General features: G+C 43.9%; 1 protein-coding gene across 1 annotated transcript in view; it reads left to right on the plus strand.

Moving 5' to 3' along the window:
- Positions 1-4,383: 4,383 nt before the first annotated feature.
- Positions 4,384-11,086, plus strand: part of LOC143923633 (sulfotransferase 1C4-like) — a 168,924-nt gene continuing 162,221 nt past the window's right edge. Inside the window, exons 1-2 of the mRNA XM_077447435.1 lie at positions 4,384-4,539; positions 9,726-9,841. The gene's annotated coding sequence lies outside the window, so the exon portion shown is untranslated. The remainder of the gene's footprint in view (positions 4,540-9,725; positions 9,842-11,086) is intronic.

The raw sequence follows: 11,086 nt of genomic DNA on the forward strand, positions 1-11,086 counted from the left end.
CTCAACAGGGTGTTTCCCCTGTTGTAGAGTGGGTAACGCTGTTTCAGCTGTGGTGGTTCATTGTGGGTCATCATAGAACATTGCCATGGCTTCAAAGAAAGAAGACAGTAAGTGCAGTATGGGACTTTCCCTTCCCAATAGCTGATGAGCCCATGCCTGAGGTTCTTCTGTAAGTAAGGCTACTACGAACCCGACCTTTGTAACCTCTGAAGAGAAGGTCCTAGACTCTAAGGTAAAGTATAGCCGACAGGCGTTCCTGAAACCCCGGAACTTGTGGCGAACCCCTGAAAAACGTTCCGGCATAGGAACCCATGGTTCAGGAGCTGAAGTAGAGATCGGCTGCTCCATAGCCATAACAGGTGGTTCCACAGGGCTCAGAACTGAGGTATTGGCCATTGCAGTCAGCCGACCTTCCAGTTGAAAGTACCCCTCTTGTATGGATGTCAGGGCCTGAGACCCAGAGGCCACTTGTTGGCACAGGGCCTAGAAGGCGGAAGCACCCCCCTCAGTCTCAGACATGGCTGGATTATTCTGTCATGGGGGCCACGTACCTGAGGTGAGACCGAAGTAGTGGGGAGGCCTTCCTTGCACCTCGGGTCCTTGAAGCCTTTGGAGATGGAGACAGAGACCTGGTGGACGGGTACCAGGGGTGCGGAGCGCCATGAATGCCTTAGTCTGAGATCTGAGCCGAGGTCAAGTCCAGATTGGCAACAAAGTATAAAAGGGTTAATCAGAAGAAGAATGGTCGAGATCCAAGCCGGGGTCAGTTCCAATCTGACAGCTGAGTACAAAAGGGGCAAAGAAGTAGAATGGTCAAGGTAGAAATCTGAGGTCAATGGTAAACAGCAATCAAGAGTAGTGAAATAGGTTTCCAGGTCACAACAAGTTCAGACAGATTACACACTAGCATAGGAACAAGGGGTGACTGAAGATAATCCAGCAATTTGGCAGTGTCCTGGCTGGGCTTATATAGGGAAGTTTGAGGTCACTTCCTGTGTGCCTCCTGGGCATTTTCCCGCTTTTTCCATCAGGTTGAGGTCACTTCCTGTGCGCCTCCTGGGCATTTTCCTGCTTTTTTCATCAGGTCTTCTGCGCATGTGCGGGTTGGCGAACTGAGGCATCTTTGCTCAGTTGGCACGGATTTCCTCTTGCAGCAAGGCGCTATTGGTGCATGCGTAGTAAGCCCTGGAGTCTTACACTGCCACAACATAAAAAATTAAATTTTAATGAAAAATAAAATAAAGTTACACCCGAACACTTAAAACGCCCTCCCAAAAAAGATTTTGGGCCTGCCCCGCCCCCCATTTACACGCACACATGATGTGAACGCACCCATCGAGAGTGCCTACATACAAACACGCTTGTGATACTAATGTAACACATTGAATGAGAGCAATAATTGTTGAGCCACTATTCAAAACTAAAATTTAAACTAATGACCTGTAGGTGCTTTTAAAGGGATACTAAAGGATACATTTTTTAACATAAACAAAAAAAATAATGTTTTACTTATCTGCTCTGTGCAACGATATTGTCACAGAGCTTTCCCTTACCTCCTCTTTGACACTGACCTCCTCTTGACTGTCCGCTCTTCCTCCTCCAGGTGCCTCCTTAGTAAGCCAGGTGCTATGATGAAGGTACCTGTGCACACAAGCTCCCAAAACATTGGAGCTACCACTATTTAATTCTCTAGGGTCTCTACTTTCAGAAAATATATAATGATTGAGGGTTTTAACTAATCTCCAGGCCTAAAAATTTTTTTCAATACGTGTGCAAAAAAAGAAAAGTAATGCGAAACCGGCATGGCAGTGAACTTGTTAATGTGCCCTCCCTCGGCGAGCGTGAAAATCCAGTTTAGCTGAGTGTCTCAGGTTCCAAAAGTGAGCGGGTCAGCAGAAAAAAAGGTTGAAGTGTCTATGGAAACCTGGCGTATTTATTTAGACCCAGGGAGCAGTCACAACCTTTCCCCTGAATTGTACTTTACACTGACAGTTCTTGTAGCCTCTAGAAGAGAGGAAAATATAGATTTGCTCATGTAACTGAGGGCCTATATCAACTTTAACCACTTAAGGACTGGAAGGATTTGCCCCCTTTAATGACCAGGCCATTTTTTGCGATACGGCACTTTGTCGATTTAACTGACAATTGCGTGCGGCACTGTACCCAAACAAAATTGACGTCCTTTTTTTCCCACAAATACAGGTTTCTTTTGGTGGTATTTGATCACCTCTGTGGTTTTTATTTTTTGCACTATAAACAAAAAATACAGACAATTTTGAAAAAAAAAAAAAAAATAAAAAAAAAATAATATATATATATATATATATATATATATATATATATTTTTTTTTTTTTTACTTTTTGATATAATAAATATAAAAAATAACATTAAAAAAATCATCAGTTTAGGCCGATATGTATTCTTCTACATATTTTTGGTAAAAAAAAAAAAAAAATCACAATAAGCGTATATTGATTGGTTTGCGCAAAAGTTATAGCGTCTACAAAAATAAGGGATATATTTATGGCATTTTTATTATAATTTTTTCTTGTTGACTAGTAATGGCAGTGATCAGCGATTTTTAGTGGGACTGCGGAAAGATCTGACATGTTTGACACTTTTTGGGCCCAGTGATATTTATACAGCGATCAGAGCTAAAAATATCCACTAATTACTGTATAAATATAAATGTCACTGGCAGGGAAGGGGTTAACACTAGGGGGCAATCAAGAGGTTAAGTGTGTCCCTGGGAGGTGTTTGTAACTGTGGGGGGAGGGAACTGACTGGGAGTACAGAGAGAGATCGCTGTTCCTGATCACTAGGAACTGCAGATCTTTCTCCACTTCCCTGACAGAATGGGGATCTGTTTGTTTACATTGATAGATCACCGTTATGGCTCTCTGAGAAGCGATCGCAGGTCACCGGCGGACAGCGCCGCGGCTGCCGGCCACGCGCATCGGCTCCAGTTTTGCGCCGCGGGCTCACCCTTAGAGCTCTTAAAACGGGCGACGTACAGCTAAGGCGAGGAGCAGACACGGAGCAATTGGTAAGGTAGATGTGTCTGGCAGCAGCATTCATGATAGACTGAAGAGGAGCTAGCCTATGGAGATGTAGGCCAATGAGGAGAAAGTTGCAATAGTCAAGACGAGAGATAACATGAGTAGCTTGGTGGTTTCATTTGTTAAAATCATTTTTAGAGATGTTTTGCGAGAGCACTATAGCTATTTACAACTTCGCCATTTTCTCCAAAGCCTTATTAACCACTTAAGGACCGCCTCATGCCGATGTACGTTGGCAGAATGGCACGGCTGGGCACAAGCACGTACCTGTACGTTGCTCTTTAAGTGCCCAGGCTGGTCCTGAGCTCTGTGACCGTAGTCGCGGGACCGATCGCCGCTGGTGTCCCACGATTGGGTCACAGAGCTGAAGAACGAGGAGATGTCTGTGTAAACAAACCTCTCCCCGTGCTTCCTACTGTGGCTGTCACCAGCAGCATGTGCCGGAAGTTTATTCAAGATGGCGATGCCGGAGAGGAGTAAAGAAGGGAGAACTTTCCCCACAAGCAAGACAACACTGGACTCCATGGAGTTTTTTTTTTTCACCTTTATACAGGGACAATTTTTAACAATTTTATTTGACAGTAAGGGTGGAGTTCCTCTATTTCCTCAAAGTTATGAAGTACCAAAAAAAATCCTAATTAACACCCGTACATGCCCAGAGCAGTTTTGAAATTTTTTTACCTATTGGCTTGGTGATAAATTTCCTTTGGCAAAATTTATTCTAGACATAAAGTTGCAAAAATGAAAATCCTAATATGATGGGACGGCACAGTGGTGTAGTGGTTAGCACTCTCACCTAGCAGTAAGAAAGGTCGCTGGTTCAAATCCCAACCACGACACTACCTGCCTGGAGTTTGCATGTTCTCCATGTGCCTGTGTGGGTTTCCTCCAGGTACTCTGGTTTCCTCCCACACTCCAAAGACATGCAGGTAGGCTAATTGGCTTCTGTCCCAAATTGGCCCTAGTATATGAATGGGGACCTTGGATTGTGGGCTCCTTGAGGGTAGGGACCAATGTGAGTGTGCAATGTACAGGGATAGGGACAATTGTAGACACTCGCTCAGGTTGAACTGGATAGACTGGTGTCTTTATTCAACCTTACTAATTATGTAACTATGTTAGGCTGGCTATACACCAGAAGATGTTCAACAAATGTTCCTATAAATACCATGTTTTTCACTCCATAAGATGCACTTTTTTCCTCCCAAAAAATGGGGAAAATCTCTCTGCGTCTTATGGAGCAAATACTGGCCACGCCAAAAACCCATCCCCTGCCCACCTTCACCATGTTACAATATGGGCCAGTGGTGGCGTGGCCGTCTCCTGCGAGCACCGGGGAATTTCCCACTGGCCTGTCACTCAGCCACAGACAGAAGACAGAGCAGCCCGAGCGACCGAATGAAGTACAGCCGTCTTCTATCTGAGTGACAGGTGGATGTATAGAGGAGCGTCAGTCTGTGCCAAGTGGAGGTGGTACAGGTAAGGCTGCATTTTATTGGGCACAGGTCTGGCTGCATTTTATGGGCACTGATCAGGCTGCATTTCTTTGGGCATTGACCAGGCTGCATTTTATGGGCACAGGTTGGACTGCATTTCATGGGCACTGATCAGGATGCATTTTATTGGGCACAGGTCTGGCTGCATTTCATTAGGCATTGACCAGGCTGCATTTTATGGGCACAGGTCGGACTGCATTTCATGGGCACTGATCAGACTGCATTTTATTGGGCATTGATCAGGCTGCATTTTATGGGCACAAGTCAGACTGTGTTTTATGGACACTGGTAAATATTTTAGTACATCATTTGGTTCATAATATTTATCCTCTATATATAATATATAATATATATAATATCCTCCTCTAAAACTTAGGTGCATCTCATGGTCAGGTGCATCTTATGGAGCGAAAAATACGGGTATTTTGTACAAAAATTCTTTCTACATTCAAAGGTCGGACAAATGTCATTCAAAAAGTACTTCAAGACTTATGCCGGCCATACACGGTTCGAATCTCGAAAGAATTTTCTTTCGAAAATCGTATCTAAGAATTTTCATATGAATTTCGCACCATTAGTGAGGCTGCAGCAACAGCCGATTTTCGTGTGGAAATAAAATTTGAGGAATCGGACATGTTGGAAATTTTTTGAAAAACGAACGATATTCTAATCAATGATGGGAGAATTGTGCGAGAAATGTAACGAGATAAGAAAATTTATGGAGAGAAAAGAAGATTCCCGGCCAAGAAAATTCTTTTCTGTAGCAACATGAGGTGAAATTGAAGGCTTGGTCGGCCGAATTTCGAAAATCAATGGTGGTGCCATCGGATCACAAAATAAAATTTCTGATTTTGAAAAGAAAATTTGTTCGAAATTCAACCGTGTATGGCCAGCATTAGTTTGCTTTTAACATTTGATTTTTGGATTAATATGTCATTTCCCGAGCCAAAAATCACATTCACTGTTAGGAATTTGTTTGAGAAAAATTTTCAATTCCGCTCCTTCAAATTTTTCTGGGCACTGATGTAAAAAATGAACATTGACTTGACTTCCCTTACGCACGGTCAGAATTTCCGACAACAAATGTTCGATGCGAGCTTGGAAATTTCGACCGGATCTCAAATTTTCCGACAACAAAATCCATTCTCGGAAATTCCAATCGTGTGTAAACTCCAACACACAAAGTGCCACGCATGCTCAGAATCAAGCAGAAGAGCTACTGAACTTCATTTCTCTCGGCTCGTCGTACGTCACCGCATTCTTGACATTCGGAATTTCCGACAACATTGTGTGTCCGTGTGCATGCAAGACAGGTTTGAGCCAACGTTCGACGGAAATAAATCCACGGTTTTGTTGTCGGAATGTCCGATCGCGTGTACGCGGCATAACAGTTTATAAATGAAGAAACTTTCTTACAACTAAAAATGTTGTATGAATGTTGTATGACCAGCTTTGGTCTTCCTCCATCCTCCCCGGAGTCTCTCTGCAGCAGTTCTGCAGGTAGAAGTTTCTATAGCCGGCCATACATGGAACAAATTATGGTCAGTTCCTGATAAACCATCTGGAATGCGCTCAGCGGGTGGCTTCTGCCCGACATCCTTCAATGGAAAAATCAATAGAACTGGGCGTAACATAGTTATCTGAACAGCATCCAATCAGATGCAGGCACTGTTCAGGTATTGGACAGCTGGCGGGACATTTGTCCGTCCGTGCTGTATAGTGTGGATGGAGGGATCTGTATTTCTAACTCTATGTGTGTATGGGCAGCTCTAGTCCTCAGTCCTCCTTCCCCATTAATGTCTCATTTTGATTTCCAGTTTGATGAGCAGAGAATTGTATCATCACTTAGAGTGGAAAGTTTGGGATCTCTCCCTGTGGCTCTGTGACTTCACACCCCCATTATAGGGATTCCCTGTCCTGCTCCCTACTCTCACATTCCCTCCTCCATATACAGTCCACCCTCCCTGATCTCCTGGCCCCCTACCATGTGTTCCCTCATCCAGGAACGGCCCGGACACAGGCACTAGGGGGAGGGCCCGGCATGACGAGGGGAGGCAGACGTGAGGCGGCGGAAGCAAGGTGAGTATGCTGTGACGTGACGACGTGCGTCGGGGTGGGCGGAGCTTGCGCGCACGCGCGAACAGTCGGCGCCATTTTAGTGATAGTGAAGGAGCTGTTTCCCACCCTCCCTCCCCTTATTGTGGTTATGGGTACAGGTGGGTTTGGTCTTGGGGAATTTTTTGTTTTCCATTGGGAGGTCTTTTTCTTGACGGTGGTGGGCTCGTTAGAATGGTTGCTTTATTTTGTCGTAGCAGCATTGGGTCTATGGGTTCTTTGAAGGTGGTGCTAAAAAATAATGGAGGTCTAGGGGAGTTGGGCTCATATGGAGATATGGGTGTCCATTCCCTTAAATGGTAAAGATGGTGCAGAAGGTTGTATCTGGAAGGAAGTTGATGGTTTTTTGTCCCCGAGCTTTCGTAATACGCGGCGGGGGGCCTGTTCATGGGTGTACCGATACAACTAGTTGGTTGAAAATGATAATTTACCTTCAAAGACCTCTAGATCAAAATGTGTAATACTGGGTTATTTATATATTTGGTTTATAATGTTTTTGTTGTAAAATGTATTTATATGCATTAAGTTATGTTTTTTATAAGATTTTTGTATTTTCATATGTTGATAATAATAAAAAGAAGGCTGCTATGGCCATTCGACTCCAAAAGAAGAGAATGTGTCGTCTGGTCAATTTATAAGCTATTTTCGTTAAGAGGGGGTATTGTGTTGTTTGGGGAGCCTCACGAAATAGGCATCTCCCTTAGTCATGACTCCCCCTCACCTGATGCTCCTGCTCCATTCTTCAGCCTGAAGTCTGTCCTCCTCTCCTCTTCTCCTTCCTATGTGTTTCTTCTTCCAAACTGCACTGCAACGCCACAACCATTAACCCCTCGATGTCCAGACTCTATTGTATGTGCATTAACCCCTCAATGGCCACACTCCATCGTATGTGCATTAACCCCTCGATGGCCAGACTACATTGTATGTGCAATAACCCCTCAATGTCCAGACTCCATTGTATGTGCATTAACCCCTCAATGGCCAGACTACATTGTATGTGCATTAACCCCTCAATGTCCAGACTCCATTGTTTGTGCATTAACCTCCCCAATGCGAACGTCCAGACTTCAGTATAAGTGTATTAATGCCTCAATGGACAGATCCCATTGTATGTGCATCAACCCTTTAGTGACCAGACTCAAGTGTATGTGCATTAACCCCTTAATGGCCAGACGCCATTATATGTGCACAAACCACTCCGTGTCCAAATCCATTGCATGTGCATGAACCCTTCAATAGCCAGGCTCAAGTATAGATGCATTAACCTCTCAATGGCCAGACTCCTTTGTATGTGCCTTAACCCCCTCAGTGTCCAGACTACAAAGTTCAGGCGCCAATGTATGTACATTAACCCTTCAGTGACCAGACTCCAGTATATGCACATTAACCTTTCAGTGACCAGACTCCATAGCTCCCAACTATCCCTGATTTCGAGGGACTGTCCCTGATTTGGAGACATGCCACATGTCCCTCTTTCCCTCTTTCCTCCTCATTTGTCCCTCATTTTGGTCTGATCCACATAGATGTATATAAAATGCACTTTTTAGCTTTCAAAAAGTGTTTCCCAGTGCTAAACCTCTCATCCAAATTCTAAATTGCTGCATTTGTACATTTTAAAAGCCAATATAAAGGAATAGTAGTGGTAAAAAATCCCTTATGGATTTAATTAATCTTTTTTTTTTTTTTTGGGTTAATTCTCCATTAATCACTTCCCTACCCACCCATAGTCATATGACACCCGCAGATGGGATCTCCCATCCTGGGTGTGCGTCCGTATAACGTCCTCCCATTCCCGGACGCCTAGGGGGCGCACGCGCGCACGCGCCCGTGGCATCGCTCGAGACCTGGTGGGCGTGCCCGGCGGTTGCGATTGCCCAGGAACACACAGATCCACGTCCTGTCAGTGGAGAGGAAACTGATGGTGTGTTCCCAGTACAGAGGAACACCGATCGGTCTCCTCCCCTTGTGAGTCCCCTCCCCCCACAGTTAGAATCACTCCCATAGGGAACATATTAACCCCTGTAGCGCCCCCTGGTGTTAACCTCTACCCTGCCAGTCACATTTACATAGTAATCAGTGCAATTTTATAGCACCAATCTCTGTGTAAATGTGAATGGTCTCAAAAATGTGTCAAAAGTGTCCGATATGTCCGTCACAATGTCACAGTCATGAAAAAAATCACAGATCGCCGCCATTACTAGTAAAAAAATAAAGATAAATAAAAAATGCCATAAATATATGTTTTGCGCAAACCAATCAATAAGACGTCAATTTTGTTTGGGTGCAACGTGACACGATTGTCAGTTAAAGCGACGCAGTGCCTAATCGCAAAAAGTGCTCTGGTAAGGAAGAGGGGAAAATCGTCCGGGACTGAAGTGGTTAAGGGGGTGTGGCAGGGGGGTGTGTCCCATGCCTACATACATTTGCTGGTAGGTGTCCCTCATTCCCATCTCAAAATGTTTGGAGGTGTGAGACTCCAGTGTATGCACATTAACCCTTCAGGGGCCAGACTCCAGTGTATGCAAAAGAAGGGTACCACATGTATACAGATGAGCCTTTTTAATATATCTATCCTGTAAGTGTAATTCTACTTTGTGTCTTTAAAGTACCTTTTAATACTGCACTTAGGTGGCGTTTCCTTTTCTACCCTTCTCGTGCTTACTACAGAGCCAGCTCTCCAAGGATAGCAGCCGCCTGGTGACCAGCCAATATACTTTCTTAACCCTTGAACTGCCAGATACCTACTTAACCCTTGGACTGCCATTTTTTATTGCCATGGACTAAATGCCTAGCAAGTTAAAAACATCCCAAGTATTGTATGCATTTTTGTATTTGCGCTTACAGTTATTACTACCTTTTTCAGACTCCAGTGTATGTGCAGTAACCCTTCAGTGACCAGACTCCAGTGTATGTTCATTAACCCTTCAGTGACCAGACTCCAGTGTATGTGCATTAACCCCTAAAGGCCAGAGTCCATTGTATGTGTGTTAACCCCTCAGTTAAATGTCATTGGTAATGCATGGGTGAACTCCTTCCATTTTGTCGTTTTTGTAGTTTCCATTGGATTACCCCATCTGAGGAAGGTGGCACCTACCCAGTCTTGGGATATTGGTGTCCCTGTTGTCCTGCACTATAGAAGACCCCTTTGCGCTGGAAGTGACTTGCTTTTTGTGAGTACCCACTTTTTATTGATTTTATCATTCATTAAATGTCATTGGTAATGCAATAGGTGTGCGCGCTTTAGATTTTGTCTTTTTTTTATTAACCCCTCAATGTCCAGGCTCCAGTATATGTGCATTACCTGCTCAATTATCACACTCCAGTGTATGTGCAATAAAATATAACGAAAGGCAAAACTTTTTTTGTTTTAATTTTGGATTCCCTGATGGGTTTACTTCCTCTTTGTCTCCCTGCAGAGGTAACACGCCCAGTGCGCCTGCGCGCCGCTGTCTATGGTGCATGCGTCGTAGACAGCGGTGCCTGTCTTTTTGTAAATATCTCCTAAATCGTGTAGGTTTAGGAGATATTTCTTGAACCTACAGGTAAGCCTAGATTAAGGCTTACCTGTAGGTACAAGAAATATCTCCTAAACCTACACGATCACGGTCAAAGCGGTTTGTAAGGGTTTACAACCACTTTAAAGCGCCTTCTTCTCTGCTAGGTTTTTATTGCTGTCAATGCCCCCCCCCCATTAGGGAGATTCACCCTATTTATCTTGTTTATCGTTATCATAGAGAATGAACGTGAAAAAAATAAAAATCGAAACTGTTGGATTCCCAGAACAGCAAAAGAGGGGAAATTTTCCAATGGGGACACAGGTTCTGATGACAATCAGGGATTTCCACATTTTGGAGGGATTTACTTTCACTTCCTGTTTTGGCTATGGGACAGGAAGTGAATGGAAATCTCCCCAATTGGACATAGATGGCAAAGAACAAAACAAAAAACTGACAGGGGTTATAACCGTCCCTTACTCTATCCAAAATAAAAAAAGTGTCTTTAACTCTACTTTAACTCCCCAATAACCAGACTAAATTGTATGTGCATTAAACTCCTCAATGACTCCTTTACTGTGCATCTTCATTGTGAGAGCTTCCCCTTCAGCTATTCTCATCTGACTAGCTCTGTGATGTTATAATATTGCTGACACTTTATGGGTGACTTTCTTTGACAATGACAAGCGGGGGCCCCACGCAGGCATTTAAGGCGTAGTCCAAACCTTAAGCCCGGGCCCCGCTCTCTGGAATGTCTGCTCATAGGACTCAAGATGGCCTCATAAGATATGAGCGGAGTCGGCTTCCCTTATTAGTTCTATAAACATTCTCTGGAAGGTTAACTTTACTATATGCTATTTTAATGAGTAAATGCTTATTGGTTAAGTTCACTCTAATGCCAGGTGATACTTATGACCTATT

This window comes from Lithobates pipiens, unplaced genomic scaffold (genome assembly GCF_037356315.1).
Source record: "Lithobates pipiens isolate NorthernLeopardFrog02 unplaced genomic scaffold, aLitPip1_a1.2 Scaffold_22, whole genome shotgun sequence".
Lineage (NCBI taxonomy): Eukaryota > Metazoa > Chordata > Amphibia > Anura > Ranidae > Lithobates > Lithobates pipiens.